The sequence below is a fragment of the Polistes canadensis genome, unplaced genomic scaffold (assembly GCF_001313835.1).
Source record: "Polistes canadensis isolate GaletaPanama2010 unplaced genomic scaffold, ASM131383v1 scaffold_278, whole genome shotgun sequence".
Lineage (NCBI taxonomy): Eukaryota > Metazoa > Arthropoda > Insecta > Hymenoptera > Vespidae > Polistes > Polistes canadensis.
Window position 1 is genome coordinate 22,401 of NW_014569825.1, and position 19,362 is coordinate 41,762.

Genomic DNA, 19,362 nt, shown 5'->3' on the forward strand with positions numbered 1-19,362 from the left:
CTTGAACGATATTGCATCGTAAAAGATTTATCGATCCCTCACGTCGGAAGCTTTTCTCTTCTCATCTTATCTTCTCCTCTAGTATAACGCGGTTCTTTTGAGACAAGATAACGTAAGATAAGATAACAGAGAGAATGAAAGAAATAGTTAGAGAAATAAAGAATGAAATAAGAAACATAGAGTCAAAAGTCGGAAAAGAAAGAAGAAATTTCGTTAGAGGGAAGGCGTTGCACGTTTTACGACTCTCGACGACGCGTCCCGAGTAATTCGAAGAGAACGACGAGAAGAAGGGATGAGGAGTCAAGGGTCAAAACACAATTCCGAAAGGCCAGACAAGATTCATCCTGGCTTTTGGTGTTGAACGTTTCTTACGGTCAAGACTCACATATACTATCAACAGTACTCCACGTTCGCGAATCTTCCGGATTCCGTAGACCGTAATTTCTGATTAGAGTAGATTAGACGACTACCTTCCTTCGAGAATTTTAAACTCTCTTTAGGGGATGAACTTAATTTTTTCTTTTATTCTTCTTCACATTTTGTTCTTTTTCTTTTTCCTAATTATCTCTGTACTTTGAAAAAAAGAATCTATGGACTGGACTTCATACAAAGTTGGATTGTATACAAAAATAAAGGAATTTTGAAATGAAGATCGACAGTTTTCATCGATCAATCCAATTTGTTTTTCTTCGTAACCAAAACATTTTCGTGACAGAAAAATATTGTCTTCGTCGTTAATTCACATTGTCGAACTTTAGACGAAGTCAAAGTTAGATATATGATCGTGGTAAAGGATCGATAAACGAAATGTCGAAGATTTCAAGCGGTTTTTCAACATTGTACAAAGTGTCTCGAAATTGCATGCCACGTTTGGTTTAATACTTTAGCCAGCATTACGCACACTGACTAACGTACACGTAAATATATATGTATATAAAGGTAGTCTCGTGTTTGCATAGACAGAATAAGAAGAGAGAGAGAGAGAGAGAGAGAGTGAGAGAAACAGGATTCTCGTATTTACCTTAGAAGACCAAGGGATTCTCTAGCTCTTGGAACGTGCAAAGCTGTGTTTAGCCCGAAGGCCGTCCATTCTAAACTTGACTATTCCAACTCGTCAGTTAAAGTACAAGAGGAAACAAAATTTCTATCTTTTTCTCATATCATAATGTTTTAATTTCTAATCATTTTTATTATACTTTTTTAGATTACCGATTGTTCTAAACAACTAAATTCTACAATTTCACTTATTTTGATATTCAAAGATAGAAATAAAAATTCTTAAATGTCAATTTCCGATATTCGATACTTTTATGGAAAAATCGTAATGAAGATCGATCGTAGAGGATATGAAATGTATGCAAATCGGTAAGAAAAGTAGGAAAAGGTTAAAAAAAAAAAAAAAGAAAAAGAGAGCGAAGGAAAACGCGTATGCGTCAAAATCACTTTTCTCGCAACATGTATGAGAAAATTTGCAATGTGGCGAAAAATTCTATTTCATTTTTACCACTAGCGCACATAGCTACTATAAATATTAAATAACCGGCTAGGAAGAAGACGAAAGAATAAAGTCTCGTTCTTTAGAATCTCTTTCGGAAACGAGCGAATATCGCAACATACGAGCACAAACCGTCTAGAAAATTTTCTTCATCAGAAATTACGACATCGTCTGCATCATTTTAAAATCATGAAAATACTCTTTTTATATGAATATAGGTAAAAATAAGTGTGCTTTTAAGATATACCTTCCACGTTTATCCTATCTAACAAATTTTTCTATCTTCTATATTTTGATTTCAACATTTTCAATTATATTATTTTTGCGTTTTTCCTTTATCATTTTATTTTAAAATAAATACTTTATTCTTTCGTTTAATCATCGCTTTTACTTTCTTGACAAAATCTTTTCTTTCTTTTTCCAACTTTAAATTCTCTATTCATAATATATCATATATAATATAATTTTTTGTTCATCTATCTCAAATTGAAAAAGAAAGAAGAAAATTTTTGTCGGATTTGCTTTTTACGTCGCGACATTTTTCATGACTATAGATTGAAAATACGTCGATCGAGTTGAATTCGGACGCATTATGTACGATGTAACGAATAAATTCCCCGGAGGCAGTAGCAAACGCGATTTGAATTCGAGTCTCGATGTCGAATCACACATTTTTTCTTATTCAATTTTGCTTTGTTTCCTTTTCTTTTTATTTCTTATTCTCTTGAACTCTCTTGTAAAAGTATAGCCACGAGAATGCTTAAAATACGATGAAAGAACTTAATTCATACAGATATACATATATAAATTTAACACAACATACGCATGTTCGTATTTGTATACCAACATATTCGAAATATTTCAAATTCTCCATTCGCGAGATTTAATCGAATGTCAGAGAGGCGTATGCCAGAAAGAAGTATTATTCTTAAGTTGAAGTATAGTATAACCATATACTATGGTTCGTACTTTAATCGAAAAAAGGAAACGAGGTAAAGAAAAAAATAATATATTATAATAATATATTATAATAATATATTATATATTATATAATTATTAGTTATTAAAATAATAATTTATCTACTTTTCATCTGTGTCGAGAGGAACAGGCTCATTTGTTCACAGATTAAACGCCTGATTTCTTGCGTCTCTGGGTTGAGTAAAGTGACGCTTTTTCTTTGTGCACGCGAACCTATATACACGTACATATATTTGATATAAAGTGAAGGATGAAAGAAGATGAAGAATAAGAAGGGTTGAAAAGCTTGTAAGAAATTACGTAAGGAAATTAATTATCGAAATTACTCGTAGAGCAGTCGAGCGTACACGTGGCCTGCATAAACAAGCGTCTCGTTCATTACGCGATAAGAAATATATTTCCCGAGGCAGTAATTAAACGTGAAATAGCTTCGTCGTCATTGTGTCGTACATAAGTGTATAAGTATAATATGTAAATACGTGTCTCGGTATATGTTAAGTATGGTATACTTGTATATATATATTGATTTATTTATTAATTCAATTAATTCATAAAATAATTCAATTATATACGAAATAGCTATGCGTTTTTGGGAAAGTATATTAATGACGATTGAAAAGAGAAGAACGAGTGGAAGTTAAGCTAATTGAAAAAACGCTTTTATCGGATGTTTAATGTTTGGTTTATGGACATTGTGTATACATTTTACAGAATGAGCCAAAAAGCCCTTAGGTAAGCCCAAAATTCTTAAACGATTTTACAAATTTATCACTCCCATCAGAAATTTTGTGGACTTTTAATTACGATCGTAATTTTAGATGTTAGGTTTGTAGTTTTATTATCTACAAAATTAAAGATAACTTTAAAATGTCTCGAGAGAAAATAATTGATTTTATAAATTACGTAAGTGTTTCAACTTCGGTCTCTACTTTCTGCAAATTTATTTATTTATTTATTTATTTATTTGTACTCCGTTTGTTTTAACGAAAAATATTTATATTGCGATCTTTCGATTCGTTGCAACGATCCAGACATTGTCATTAACGAATTAGAACATTCTGAGTAGTTAAGATCTCTTGGGAGAGATATACTGAAAGGTACGTAATGGTGTTCCGGTGCATAGCTTTACTAAAGTACTTGGAAGAGAGAGTGAGAGAACATCGAACCTTATCGTGCATTAAAACGATTGGCAATTAAATCAATTAAGTATATCTATTACTACTAGACACATCTTACATTTCAAAAATGACACATCTGTTGTTTCGATTTTATACTTCTACACCTAATATCTATTACTTTTAATTGGTAATTCGTTTAATATTATTTTCAAGAATTGTAGATTTTTTCGTACAACGCGAGTTACATAGGAGCTCAATGTGATTAAACCATGTTTCTGAAAAATTATCCATGAAAATGTTCATCATGGCTCGACAATTCTCTAGAGAAATTAAAGTAAAACGATACGTGGAAGTGACGTCCCGTAACGCAAGCGAAATTGTTCGTTCTTCATTACACGCTCGCTTTCCAATTGTGTATTTTCCGAAAGGTTTTACGTAGATAAATCACATTCTATATAATTCAAATATATAAAGATATGACGTATAAGATACTAGGTGTAGATAAATAATCATTAAATCAAAGGAACACTGCATATTGATTACTATTTCAAATGATTTTTAATGATTTATCTTGTCAATCTTTTTAACAGCCATACGAACTATGCAACACTCATACATATGCACTCGCATACACAGTATCGTATACTTCTACATGGAGATAGACGTTTACACGAATATATTAGGGGGCTATGGGTGAATCTAAATAGGGGCCGAGACTATTTACGACAATTACACGTTCTCATTTTGTTCTGACATGCACGAGCAAGAGAGCAACAGCATACGTCGTTCTAAAGCTCCGCGTAAATCCTGATTACAAAGACTATAATAGTATAGTGGTATGTACCTATAGTGTTTGAAGAGAAAAAGAGAATAAAAGAGGAGAGAGATAGAGAGACTAAAAAAGTGTAAAAAAATTTCTGCTCGTTTCAAAGATAACCTCATCGTTTTTACCCTCGATAAAATTCACTTTAGTCATTCGTGGTTCTAGGATTATGGATAATACCATAAAATACATACATACCAAACACATTTTCCATAAACGTTAGTTGATCGTTCGATCGATGAAACATCTTTTTAATTTTCCTTTTTTTTCTTTTTTCTTTTTTTATCGACATTCGAGGAAAAAAGATTTTCTTTACGACAACGATTTATTTTACATTGATCATTTTTATTATATTTTCCACGTGTGAGAACGGATCCCATATTGATTAATAAATAAAAATATAATGTGTTTTATCAATCGAGAAACTCTCTCTCTCTCTCTCTCTCTCTCTCTCTCTCTCTCTCTCTCTTCCTTTCTTTGTAACAAGGATCATTTATTTTTCGTAGAGAATATAAACGATAAAGTGTCTCTCGTCGGTTAGACGATGTCGTATATTCTTTCAATATAATGGTAAACGCGGGGTTTCTATCGAGCCGTGAATGATACATAATGCACGTCAGTTCTATCGTTTTCTAAGGGTTGTCCAGTAGAATAAGAGAGACGAATTGAGAAAATACTTTTGACGATTGCTTTGACTGATTTACAACGGGACGTGTATCGTGTAATCTTTAATATTCAATACAAAAAATTTTTGTATTGAACGTTTCTATAGTTTTCTTTTAGATACATTTTAATCATTAATTTTTGTTAGATGAAGATCTAATGGTAGAACTTTTGCAAACGAAGTATCATCGTAAAGGAGATAACGGAATTTTAATGAAATTCAATTATGCTATTAATTCGAGATTATTATGGGACTTGAGAAATAAAGTTTACAAGCTCAGTTCCATAACTCTTAAGTAATTTTGATTTTTAATTGGCCGTTAAAAAATGTAAATGGGTAAGTTGAAGAAATAAAAAGATATAATAAAAAGGACAGAACTTTCGTGTTTCGTCAGTTGTATAAGATAGAAGGGTTTATTAAATGTACTTAATATATAAAGTTTAGAAATTCGATAATTTTCGTTAAGTCCTCTTTTAAATATATTATTATATATCTAAAACTCTCTTTTCTTGACTTTATTCTATATTAAAGTTAAATGTAATCATAAAGTGTAGGCAAACGAAATTCCACAATTTGAGGTAACGAAAGAGCGATTATCCTTTCGTCGTGCTCTCGTCATGCTCTCGTCATGCTAAAATAGAAGGAATAATTTTCGAGCTGGTAGAAGTATATCTTCATTTCGCACTCGTAATTGAGAGCCCGTCGCGTTTTAAACGACCGAGTTTGTAGACATGCCTGAGAAAATTGTACCGTCTCGGTTGTCTACGTAGCAAACGAACTAGCCCAATAGAATATATATGTATGTGTCGCACGTATATTCCCTTATATTTGTCTCTATTTCTTTCTCTATTCTATCTCTTTTCCCTTTTTTTCTTTTTTTTTTTTGTACATTCGTTTGCTCGCTTTCTCGAGGACAATTTACAATTTTGTACTTGTTGCATCATTTCGACCGAAATTCTGTCGTCTAATTAAGGACACGTTCAAAGGAATAACCCTGCGATATTTTTATTCAACGAAATGCCCTTTTCTATAGTCGTCTTTTTTTTTTTTGCTAAGGGCTAAGGGTGATATCTTTTGAATTGGCTAATATAAGTATGGTTGGAAATTTGTTTAATTAGATTATATCAAGTAGTTTTGTATAGGGAACGTATCCAATTATTTTCACAAACGATTATTGCATTCAAGAAAAATTCAATGTTTCCTTCTCTATAAAAGAAATCACCTATTCCACGAAGTGGCGATTAATCATCAAATTTATCTCGATAATCAATACAATTGTTTAATCATTCGAATTAATCGTAGCGATTGTTATGTTACGATAATATAAGAAAACGAACGAATTCCTCTTTAATAACGTAACCCTGTGATTTATATCGTTTCATTAGACAGCTATTCGACATAGTAAATTATGTTGATTTTCCTTGATCCATTTCGTTCGTTAATTAATTCATGCTACGTCTCGACTCAAATACCGATGAAGGAACACGGAGGTATGAGGAAACAGGCTTTAATGAGCTTGGAAAAACCGGACCTCAAGAAATTGAGGAAATATCTTGAATAAAAAATACATTTAAAAACCTCGCGCTCCTTACATTAACATGATGCAACATACTCGTTTCATATTTTTGTTTCTATCCTTCAAGATTACTATTCTTTTGGTATAAATTAAATTATACATTTTAAATTGTATTATTTTTATATTTCAGACGGAAGAGAGAAAAAATTCCTTAATGTAGTATCGATTAGGCAATAAACACTGTTCGTCAAGTATTAATTATACCGTCAATAAATTCGCGATCTGTATTCTTTCAGAGAATCAATGTTTTTTTTTCTTTTTCAAAATTTATAATATAAAATCGTGCCAAGGGTAGATTTATAAATAATTGTGATAGAAGAAACGAGACCAGTTTTGTGCTGATTACGTAGCAGAAAAAAGAGAGGGACAAAAAAATAATAGGTAAGAGGAAAAAAGATAAGAGAAAAGAGAAGGACGATTGGTTTCAGTAGTTTTTTGAGCTTGTTGTTAAGTGTAACATTCTTCTCACGTATAATGCAGTATGAGAATAACGCGTGAACCAGATATATACAACGTATATAACGTCGTCCTCGTAATGCAAATCTTTGTCGAGCATTATCTCGAGCCGTGGCATATAGTGAGTGGTGTAGTATTAACGATTGCAAAACTGAAGCTAAAGCTAAAAGCTGAAAGTGCAGAAAATGGAACATCAACTTCGTCGTACGATTAAACCTATCGACCCTGTCGAGAACTGCTCGTTCTCTTTTCACTCGCATATCTGAATTAAAGTAATAGTACAGAAAGTTACCAGAGATACACTTTCTTCGATATTATTTTTTTTCTTTTCATATTTTTTTCTTTTTTTGCAATCGTGATATTCATTTCATTCGAGATACTTGAATAAATTTGACTGGTGAGAGAAATCATTTAATTAAACGGACTGAATTTAATTTTATATATATATATATATATATATATACTTTCATTATATACATATTCGTCTCGTTCACTTACCACGAGGGTAACGTAATACGATGAAATGCGTATTCGAAATCAACGATAAAATAATAATCAATGTAGCTCGTGCATTAGTTAAATTTTATTGAAAATTCAACGAATTCAATGTGCTCGTTAACGTGTATTCGATAAACTTGTGAATCGTGGAGAATATGTAATATATATTATAACGTATGGATCTTTCTCTTCCGTATAATTATATGCGTTCTCTTTGGATCGCGTTTAATTTTCGTCTCGTTCCAGAAAGACAAATTAATCCTAACGTAAGATGCATGATAGTCTTTATCTTGGTGTCGAATTGAATCTCTCCTGCACTTCTCGTATTGTCCTGGAAACTTGATAAACGCGGGATACTGCATCTAGTTTCTTCTCTTCTAACGTTTCTCACGATTTCAAAGAAAGACAAAAAATATAAAACTCAATTAGAGATTAGAAAAGCAAAGTTTCCTTTCTATAGAAATATCTTTGGAAACAGCAATATAGTTGTTGTCGAATGAACATTATTTTATTTCATTATATTGAGAAAAATGTGTTGAATATTTTCTATGAGAATAAATGATGAACTATTAAATTTTGTATATTGAAAATTTCGACATTACTTATTTTGGCCAAGCTCGTGGAATGAATATTAATGACGTGAAAATTCGCGACAGATTACTAATTAATTCGTTTAATCGGATAATGTTTGACACTAACGCATAGTTTTGTGCAGGCCTGCGTTCGTTGCGTACGAGTAACATGTACCCGTTTATTCTGTGTCAGCGAACGATAATCCGAGAGAAAGAGTAATTGCTCGCTGACCGTTTCATTCGTTGATCATTCGAGTTGTAGACGATGAGAAGAGAGTAGTTGAAAGAGATTCCATGTATTTATCATTATATGTATGTATATACGTAGGCGTGTGTTTCTCTTATTTATGTGACGTTATAATCTGACTATTGCTGCATGGCCTAGACTGCCTCGAGACCATATGACATTGACATTTCAACGTTCATCTTCCAAGTATTTCAACTCTTTACTTTTTTATTTATTCTCTTCTTATAATATAGCTACATTTTATTCATTCATTATTGTTTCCCTTGGTAAAAACATTTTTCTTAATTAATACTAGATTATACCTAGCATGAAATATTTTATATAAATATCGTTTCTATTTCATTTCATTCAATGTTTTAAATAGACGATTAACGTTTGTAATGTGAACAGAATTGATAAAAAAAATATTTCCTGCAATTTTTATTTAAAAGAACCTTCGATGTCGTTAATTGCGTTTGCTCTCGTGTAATAGATACGAAGGAGTCAGATAATTCGAGTAATTAACTCGTTCAAACAGCTGAGAAAATATAACTTGCACGGTGGCGTTTAACGTTTGCTATACGATTTTCTTCTTCCAACGGTGAATACGCTTTCTTATTTTTTATACTTCGTTAGCATCGTTCATCATTTGTCGATAAACTCGCCTATACACAAGTATAGTATACACATATATATACATAAATACTTATTTTTATAATCGTTAGAATAAGTATTTATAGAAAATTTTTAAGGGAGAACTTTAAGCGTCCATTAACGTTTTTTTTTTTTTTTTTTTATGGGTCGTAATACTTTTAATTGTTTTCATTAAAATGTTTGTCATAAACGCGAATGCAAAAATATTCTCCGTAATAAAACAAAACAAAAAAGAAAACTCTTTAATAATATCGTTCATACGATTCAACGATGAAAAGCTTTTTATTTCAAATTTTATTTGCTAGATTGAAATCGTGATAGAAACGTTATAAAAAATATTACAGTTTAGTGCAAAATAAATAACAAACGCAAGAATTTTTTCCTAACAATACATACAAACGCGCGGGTATATATATATATGTATAATTAACGACTTCCTTTTGAAATATAACGCACCGCAGCAACGTTGCAGTCTCGTAATCACGTTTCAGTAGATAAGCCCACTTTATGTCCGGATATATCACTGTCGTTGAGAGAACACATACGAAAATAATTTCGTCAATCTAGACATCCGGATAATCATTCAAGAAATCCCAGAGAAAAAGAAAGTCAAATAAATAACCTATCTTTTTAACTTTATACACATGTGATGTAATTAAAATCCAAAAGAGATCATTTGATAAAAATCCATATAAAACGAAGTTCGATAAGACATCAGTAATTATAGATACTTATCGTATAAGCAATCTTCAATAATTATATATAGTTATCTCGGTGTGTGTTAAGTATAATTTTTATTTATTTCTTTTTTTTTTGAAATTATACAAAAATTAATAAAAGTAAAAGAAATATTCTTATTACAGAGATCTTGCAACAAGTTAAATATCCTTCGAGTAAAACTAATTACAATTGCAATAGACACAGTATCTCTGATATTTATCTATAAAATGATAAGTTATTTGAGCGAGTAGTATACATGTAGATAATATAGATGCAACGTGGTTAGAGAAATAATACGTAATATGCAAATCAGAGGTCATACGAACTAACGTAAGGCCAGGGTTACACCTATAGAATATCTCGTAACTGGCGTCTTAACGTGATCGATCTATCGATCGCCATTTAGATATTGCTTAGCAATCTTGATGAGGTAAACGATAACGCGACCACCTATGCTGTTACCTATGCTGTTACCTATGCTGTTACCTATGCTGTTACCTATGCTGTTACCTGTGTCTTTTCTATGTCAATCGATATTCGATAAAACCACATTCACACGCACGCATACATTGAGATATTTATAAACGATATACGAAAGTGCTTCTGTTAGATGATATTCATTCATTTCTGTATATATATATATATATATACTTAAAACTTATGCATCAGAATAGTAGCATTTGCTTAAATAAACTATGAGTGCGTGTTGCATCAACAATTATAATCGATCAGTCAAATAGTTCTTAACATTTTTCCGTTTTTACATACATCGATCAATAAATTACAGTTTCTATGACTTTTATAAATATTCGATAAAATAAAAAGAAAAGAAAATGCAAGGAGAACAGAGATTTACATTTGTTTGTTCAATTAAATTCGAAGTTTGGATATTTCAATGGTAATAACCAATTTCAGTTGAGTACTCTTCCTAAGTATATATAATTTGCTAGAACGAGGCCATGTATCTATGCACGTGGAACGCGTATAACGTTAATTTTAGGAGAGAGGAAAAGAACGATCGTTAAACTTTTAGACCATAAATCGACAATTTCGATGAATTATCTAACAAATTATCTTCGACTGGAATGTTTAACGAGTTTGATTTACATACATACGTGTTTCAAGACATTTAATTGACCAAGACGCGTTAAGAATATTTTATGATATCATAGATAAAACTGCAATCTTTCTATAAAAATAAATATGTGTTAGATGTATGAACATTTATGCTATTTCTCCAATTAAAGCTTAACTGGTGTTACATGTTAGATTGATTACATTGTACTGGTCAGCGTTTCAATATTATCAATGCTATAATAATCCAAATACTGTCTTGAATGAAAGTGTTTTAGATATTTGTAAATGCATTTTACGTACAATAAGTGCATATATGTGTAGAGTAAGATATTGAGATTAAATAGACGTACATTTTAGGTGACTCGTTTTCTTGAATATCGGATACCAAGCGAGTAATGTGAAACCTTTCCGATAAAAGCAGTTAACGGACGTTCTGAAAGTGAGAAGTCTCGATAAAAAAGAGAAAGAAAAAGAAGAAGAAGAAGAAGAAATAGGCGTCATTGAGTCTGTCCGATTCCGAGCTTTGAAAGTCACGAGCTTTCTTTGTCTAAATGATATCTTCTCTTTTGATTGATACCACTTTGAAGAATATCAAAGGCCGATAAATATACCTTTCTCAGATCCGATAAAATGAAAGAAAGAAAAAGTGCGAGAGATCGTTTTAAATTTATATTTTTAAATAATTCGATTGTTGTTGCGAATTATATTCCATAGAATGGTGGATTTTGTCAAATTTTTCCAGGTAATATATACACGTTTAATTGATCTTTGCTAAAATCTTGGAGGTATTTATAATAATCAGTATGATTTTTCAAAAGAAACGAATGAGACACATATGTGGAAATGTTTCTCAAGGTTCTTCCGACACGATGGACGTCGGCCCCGAATATTTTTCCCCCTCGATTTTATCCCACTTCCGTTCTATTGTTCCCGTTGGTATCACAGCTTGTTCTGGATAACGGTTTAAACGATGCCAAGGCAACGGGAGACTTGCCCGTAACGCGATCAAAATCCGAGAATTATTTTCTTATCTAGATTTAAAAGACTTCCGGTAACATCTACGTTTCCGGTTCTTGAATTCCATTATAAAAAAAAAACTCCTATCTTCAAGTTTTTCCTAATCGAAAGATTCTAACGAGGATAATCATAAACGAAGGAAATCATTTATTAGGTATATACGTGATCATTCCAGCGCTTAATTATTTCTTCACCATTTCTTTTTACCCCCTTCTTTTCTTTTTTTCGATTCGCCAAAGTCTCGAGAATGGGGAATCTTTGTTTAAAGGTCAAAGTGTTGTTGCAATCTTGACAAAAAAAAATAGTAGTGTTGTTCTTTCGTACTGTGAACTTTTCCACTTTGTTAGTAAAAAGATATCGTCGTCGTTTAGGTATGTGAATTACGTTGACAACGTAAATTGCATAATTCTTTTGTGTGTGTCGCGTAGGTGTGCGAAAGTCGGCTTGCTGCTTTTTGCTTATTACGTATCCTATTTTAAATAGCACAGAAAAACACCGCGCGGAGATATTAAATCATTTAGTTGAAAAAAATGAAAAAAGAAGAAGAAGAAAAAAGGGGGGTAGAGGGATAAAAGAAAAAGAAAAAGAAAAAGAAAAAGAAAAAGAATTCGTTTTCTTCCGTCGCCATTACTCGTGTTAAAGCGCCGTTGGAATTTAAGGTACAGGGACGATATTAAGGAACGCCTTGAGTTCCATCTTCTATATTCGCGATCTACCCTTGAAATTTATGCTAGAAGAAACTCTCAAAAGATACTAACTCGCATAAAGTGCGAATACTTCAGAGATCTTTTAAATTTACAGAAGTTGACTGAAAGTGTTAGTCAAAAGTTAGATGCAAGATAACATTCTTCTTCTTCTTCTTTTCTCTCTTTCCTTCTTTCCTTTTTTTTTTCTTCGTCTTCTTCTTTTTCTAAACTAGTAGAAAAATTATTCATCGTACGATTCATAACTTCGTGTTAGACACTTTCATATTACATCGAGTTTTCTTCGCGCATAAACACATCTCCCTAAACCTCCTTAGCACTTCTTCTTCTTCTTCTTCTTCTTCTTTTTTTTATAAAATAGTCGAAAATTTGTTCGTCGTATGATTCGTAACTACGTGTGTTAGATACTTTTTGTATGAAATTGAGTTGTCTCTCTTTCAACCCTACCTATCCCTTATACCCCCTTCTGTTATACATTTATGTGTATGCGTTTTTACAATGAGAGCTGACAGACGAAAGATGGATAGCTAGATATATAAAGCAATATTATTAAAAAAAAAAAAAAAAGGAAAGAAATTTCGGACACGTTGTAAATTATTCGTCGATGGTTATTAAAGTTTAGAGTAGCCACGCGGAAAATGTTTCTCGCGATTCGTTTGCGATGCAACGACGACGTGACGAGTCGAATGAACTTGATAGATAGAGAGAGAGAGAGAGAGAGAGAGAAAAATGATAAATATAAATAAATAAAAGTAACGGGCGGGTGTGTAGACACCCACGACGAAACTCAATCGCCGGAGGTCTTTTTATCGTTCTATCTTTCTCTCTTTTTCTTCTTTGACATTTTTCGCATAAATTGATTGCTCGATCGGTTGAACGTAAATTCTCATCAAATTTATATATATATCTATGTACACATATGTATATTTAGTGATTGATCGTAGGGCTTGTTCTCGTATAAATCTAGAAAAACAAATTTCAAATTTATTTCTTACTTCAGACATCTCTACGCATGTCACCTATTTATTTTGTAAAATTGGTATATAATGAACATAGTAAAGAATTGAATATTCTATTGTATCTTATAAAAATATATTTGACAGATAATTTTATCCATCAAGACGGGAAATTTTTATATTAGGATCGTTTTACTACTCCTTGTTATTTTTGTTTTGTATTTTTAAATAAAAGAATATGCAATAACACACAGATTACTATATAAATAAATGTAATCAACGCGTATTAATATTTAAAATCGATTTTTCACTAGATTCGAATACACTCCCTTTTCGCGAAGAAAAATAATGGAAAGGTGATTTAACCGATGCGCGTTGGAAATTTATTGTCAATTTTACAGGTAATACTTGGAGCTGAAAAATTTTGGACATTCGGCTAGACGTTTGCTAGTCGATAAACCGCTTTCTAGTATAGATTAATCTCTACGCGTGCGCTTGTGTATGCATCTCCATAGGTGTATGTGTGTGTGAGAATCGAATGCATTCTTCCTACGTCGCATTCAGTCTCCAAAAGCGGTTCATGCCTCTGGCGGTTTCACCGAATTGACATTATGTTCTATCTCTCTTTCATGCTCCCTTAGTTTTCGTTTTTCATTAGAACGAACGTTAAGCTTTTTTAGGCACATACACGTACCCGATCGAAACATTCCAAAATAAATCTGATCTACCGTCTCGCGTATGTACGAATGAACGAAACTACTATCGATTATATTTTCTTGTTTTTTTTTTTTGCCCCCTTTTATACTTTTATTTTACAATTAGTTAACAAACCAAATCAAAAAGTTTCGATAAGTAATCGCGCTAAAGCAGGTATCCGTTTAAAAGATATACGGCCTTCTATTTATTTTTCTTTTTTTCCCCAATCAAAAGCACCGCCTTTTTCTCGTTCGATTAAATTCAATTTCATTCCCCCTCCTCTATATCTTTTCCTTTTTGTTGTTTTCTTTTTTTCTTCTCGTGTTCTAAACAAGTATTCGATGCATAATTCAATTTCTCTTAATGGTTTAGTTCGAAATGTAAATTAAAAATTTAGTTCGAATTTTGTAAAACGTGAAAATGGAGAAAACGAAAAAGAGAGAGAGAGAAATATAACATAGTTCGATCCAAACAGCGGAATGTCGATCTATTATCGCTCGAATTGACCTTGTTGTCGAATAAACGCGATAATAAGCCAGTCTATTCAGCTTGAACGTATCACGGGCATATGTCAAAGGTGTTTTATATGTGTCAGACAAATGTGCTAGACAAACGCGTAGTTTTGCGTATAATTATAAACATTCTCTCTCTCTCTTACTTTAATTTTTAAAGTGCCACGAATACACGAGTAAAGGTAAAAGGATTCGTGACAAATCGTATTACCTATGGTCTTCTCTCGTAAGATTTTTTTTTTGTTAAAGTAACCACACTCGTTTTGTTGCCAATCAAAAAATTCCCCACTTATTTGCCAACCCAATAATTGACGTTTAAAAACACTTATAGGAATGACGTTGCACGTACATGCCTCATATTACATGCAGATATTATTTTATTATTATATATTATTTCTTTTTAAAGTATCCGTGTGTTTTAAACGTATCTCGAATGATTATATCCATCGAATCGCATATGTTTGTATAAACCAACATCTTGGAAATGTTTTCAATTAATTCTTTTGATAATACTTATCGTTACGCTGGATATAGTATAATTCTTTTTAAAATGTACCGTATTCTGTGATATTTATTATTATTGTCGAACGGAGATGAGCATTCGTAATTACGTGATTATAAAAAATGAATTAAGAATAATAAAATATTAAAACACAAATGAAAAGAGTATCGATATTAAACAAATATTATTTCTTTTAAAACTTGTGTCACATTTATTCGTGTCACGTGCAATAATACACACAGGGTGTGGTTAATCAAAATAAAATACTCGATCTATCGATAATAATCGAGATTATTTCTTTCGAACGTGCTTTTTTTTTTGTGTACATTTCCCCAATATAACGTATACATAAATTTATTATTTTATAAAGAGAGAAAGGAATATTTTCGTGTACGCTGACACGAGTCGCGTTCAAACTCGGCGCGACAAGGTAATTAAAATAATAGTCGGTTGGATTTGAAGAAGAAAAAGGATAAGAATAAGAATGAGAATACGAGAGGAAGAAGAAAAGAATCAAGTGAACGAGGATATGGATGGTTGTTCCGCGTAATAATTTCGCTAACGACCGGATCTTTGAAATGATCGAGCACAAAGTACACATATTGTGTGTTCGCATTCAACGTGGACAACGTTCAACGTTGTTTTAAAATGGACTTTGCGTTATAATAGAAAAAGATTATTCTTTCTATCTCTAAGAGGAGAGAGAAAAAAGAAAACAGAATAAAAAAAAAAAAAAAAAAATAATGAAACAATCCATGTTGAGAAAAAGAAATGAAGGAAGGATAAAAATATTGATGATGATGACGATTAGTATGTATGTCTTTAATTGCGATGACGATCTTGTTAAAACAGTGTGCACTTGCCCTAACCGTTATAAATCTGCGACATAGTTTTGCGTCATTGGAATCTTATACCCAGCGTTTAAAAAGATACCAACTTGGTTGACAAGGTTAAGATTAAAATTGAACGAACACTCGTCTTTTTGAACTGCTCGGGAAACTCGTCCTCGTCGTCGAGGTAGTTGGTGATGGCGATGGTGGTGGTGGTGGTGGTGGTGGTGGTGATAGTTGTTGTCATTGAAGATCGTGACGAGTTCGAGCTAGGCGTTAATATGTTAAACAGTAATAACTAAGATGAGAGGAAGCATAGTATACTATGCGTTTATGGTCTCTTTTAAATGCTTGACTTTGTCCATCAAAGCGAACCGAAGTGACGAAAGAGAGAATATTTTTTCTATCTCAATGAATGCCTCCTTTCCTGGACTCTTTTTATCATTTTTTTATATTTTTTACACGCTATGAGAGAAAATCGTCAAAGAGAATGATTAAAAAAAAGGAAACGAATAAATTAATGATGATTTTTCTCGAGATAGGATACATAGATTTTTTGTTGCATTTCTTCTTTAATGTGTGTGTGTGTGTGTGTGTTCAAGCTAATAAATAATTTCTCTTTTTCATTTATATATATAACTTATATATATAATATCGTTAGATTGAATCTATTCTATGAAACATTTTCCAATCAATATCTGTTATGAAATGTCAGTATTCAGAGTGCATCTATACGTAACCCTGAAGTAATTTTATTTCTATTTTTAATACTGATATATTTAATATTTTGATTTATATTGAAACAAAGTATTCATATATATTGAGCAAAATATTGAAAAATATTCGTGAATATATATTTTTGTACTAATCCAACGTAACGTAAGATCTACCGCGAAAAACTTGTTTATCAAAGATCATAGTCACTCTCCTCTCTCTTATACTACTTTATCGTATCTTCTTGAGATTTATTTCATAACCTTCTCACACTCGAACAACTCGATAATTACGAAAACATCAATGATCATCTTTTATGTCGATTTTTATGTTTCCATTATCGATTTTAATATAAGAAAAAAAATATGAAATTCGACCTCGGTCGAAAGTTAGTCGTATTATCGAAGGCAACATTTTCGTTAATAGTTTTTCTCTCTCTACAACCATTCATTTTTAATATTTAATCTACGAGGAATATTTGTATCATTCAACTATGATTTTTCGTTAGAATCTTTTAACTGTATATACACGTGCATATATTTTGGTATGCATAAACGTAGGTTATACGTTCGATGAATACCAGATGGCTACCTACTGTTACTAGTGTTACTATTACTTACTTACTTCTGTTGCATGGTTCAAGGTAACTAAAGGAAATAATATAACACGAGAGGCGTATGTACAGGCACGTACTATCTCGGAAACGTTAAACGCTCCGCCGATATTCAGCACCAGACCGAAAAGAGATTTCGCACGTTCCCGCATCACCGAATCTTCTTCCTTTATAATACGTTTATAAATACACATAAAAACGTGTGTATATATACGCGTTCCTTAATAGATACAAATACATATTATATGCATTAACTTATTTAAATAAAGGTAATCGAATAATTGAATATAACAAAGAAAAAATCAATAAAATTCATATACGTATAAAGTAGACATGTGCGAACAAATCTATAAATATATGTGCGAGTTTATCGATACGAATCAGGATAATCGCAGGATTGAATGGAAAAAATAACATCAAATCTATTCATATATGTATGCACATGTTCACCTTATATAATCCAGGATAATCGTAGGATTTAATATATTAAAAAGTATCAAATCGATTTTTATTGTATACACACATTATGCATATGCAGACTGCATATAGATAGATATGTGTATGTATTTTTCTATATGAGTTAGGATAATCGTACGATTACGTAGAAGAAGAAAAAAAGATATCAAATGAATTTCCATACACTTATGTATAAATAATTTGATTGTCGATGTGTGTAGGGTATAAGTATGTTGTATACAAAGGAATAGATGCAACACCGGCAGTAACGGAGCTACCAAAAGCTGCGACACTAATGGCAGGATGTCGAGATCGATATTGCAAGAGCGAGACGATTTATGATCGCGTGCTGCTCGAATCATCGATTCGCGTAATGACCTCGTAACGATGAGTTCTCTATGCTTGCCACCCTCATTCCAAATGAGACACGCATACGCTTCGACGTTAACAAACTATGTAGTAGGTATATACATATACATATGTGTCCTCGTATGTATACATATATATATATATATATATATAGAACGATTTCATCTTCATTTTCATTCGTATAAATTTTCTTTTCGATTCATTTAGTTGATAAATTTAGGGAGAAGATAGATACGTTTTATTAATATTATTTATTTATCTTTCTTTGGATTGATTGGACGAATGAAAAATCAAAATCTATATTGACGTTTGCGTTAGATACTTTACGTATATGAAAAAATCATATTTTATCGTTAAAAGTTGACCTTTCAATTAAGGAGAATATATCGATGCCATGAACCTTTATTTCTCTCTCTGTTCTTTTCGATCTCAGAATGCTCCCTCTCTTTTTTTCTTTCTTTTTAAGGTCACACGATGCTAGAGGAATAAGAGCCGAATTCGAGACGTCAGTCTCGAAATACGAGAACATCCAAGCATCCACGATATTGACGTAAAGCAAATTTGAGATATCCTCGTATCTGACGAGAGAGAGAGAGAGAGAGAGAGAGAGAGAGAGAGAGGATTTCGTGCTAAAACACTTTCTTTGCCATTCGCGTTAAGTTTATTTACTTTTGTGTCTTTTTCTTTTCTTTATTTCTTTTCCGGTGACTAAAATAAGCAAACAATTTTGCTCAGCCAGTTTGAAGAGACAGATTTTTCTCGAATACTCGTGCTAATTGTAAATGTATTGTCAAAGTATAATATATATATATATATATATATCGTTACGATATTTTGAAAGATATTGTTACTTAATTAATTATATCGATATAATAATAGTTCAAAGGAACGAGATAGAATTCTTTGATTAAAGAAGATAACTCTCATTTTCTTCTCTCATTTTATTTTCGATGTGGTAATCAAACGAAGTTAATGGATATAGATCTTTTGATCGTGAGATGATGTGTTCTGTGTAATCATCCGTGTGAATTTTAAGAGAAAAATTATTTTCTCTCTTCTTTTTGTTGTTGTTTTTCAATTGAATTCTTGTTATATAACGCGAGATGCTTCGACGCCTAGCGATATTTGTTCTTTT

The 19,362-nt window shown here is 31.8% G+C and overlaps 2 protein-coding genes across 5 annotated transcripts in view; one reads left to right on the top strand and one right to left on the bottom strand.

The window, feature by feature from the left end:
• LOC106791015 overlaps nucleotides 1-19,362 on the top strand; it is a 60,576-nt gene that overhangs the window by 21,084 nt on the left and 20,130 nt on the right. The window lies entirely within an intron of this gene.
• Nucleotides 1-19,362, bottom strand: part of LOC106791014 (trichohyalin-like) — a 31,571-nt gene that overhangs the window by 11,485 nt on the left and 724 nt on the right. The gene's annotated exons all lie outside the window — the stretch shown is intronic.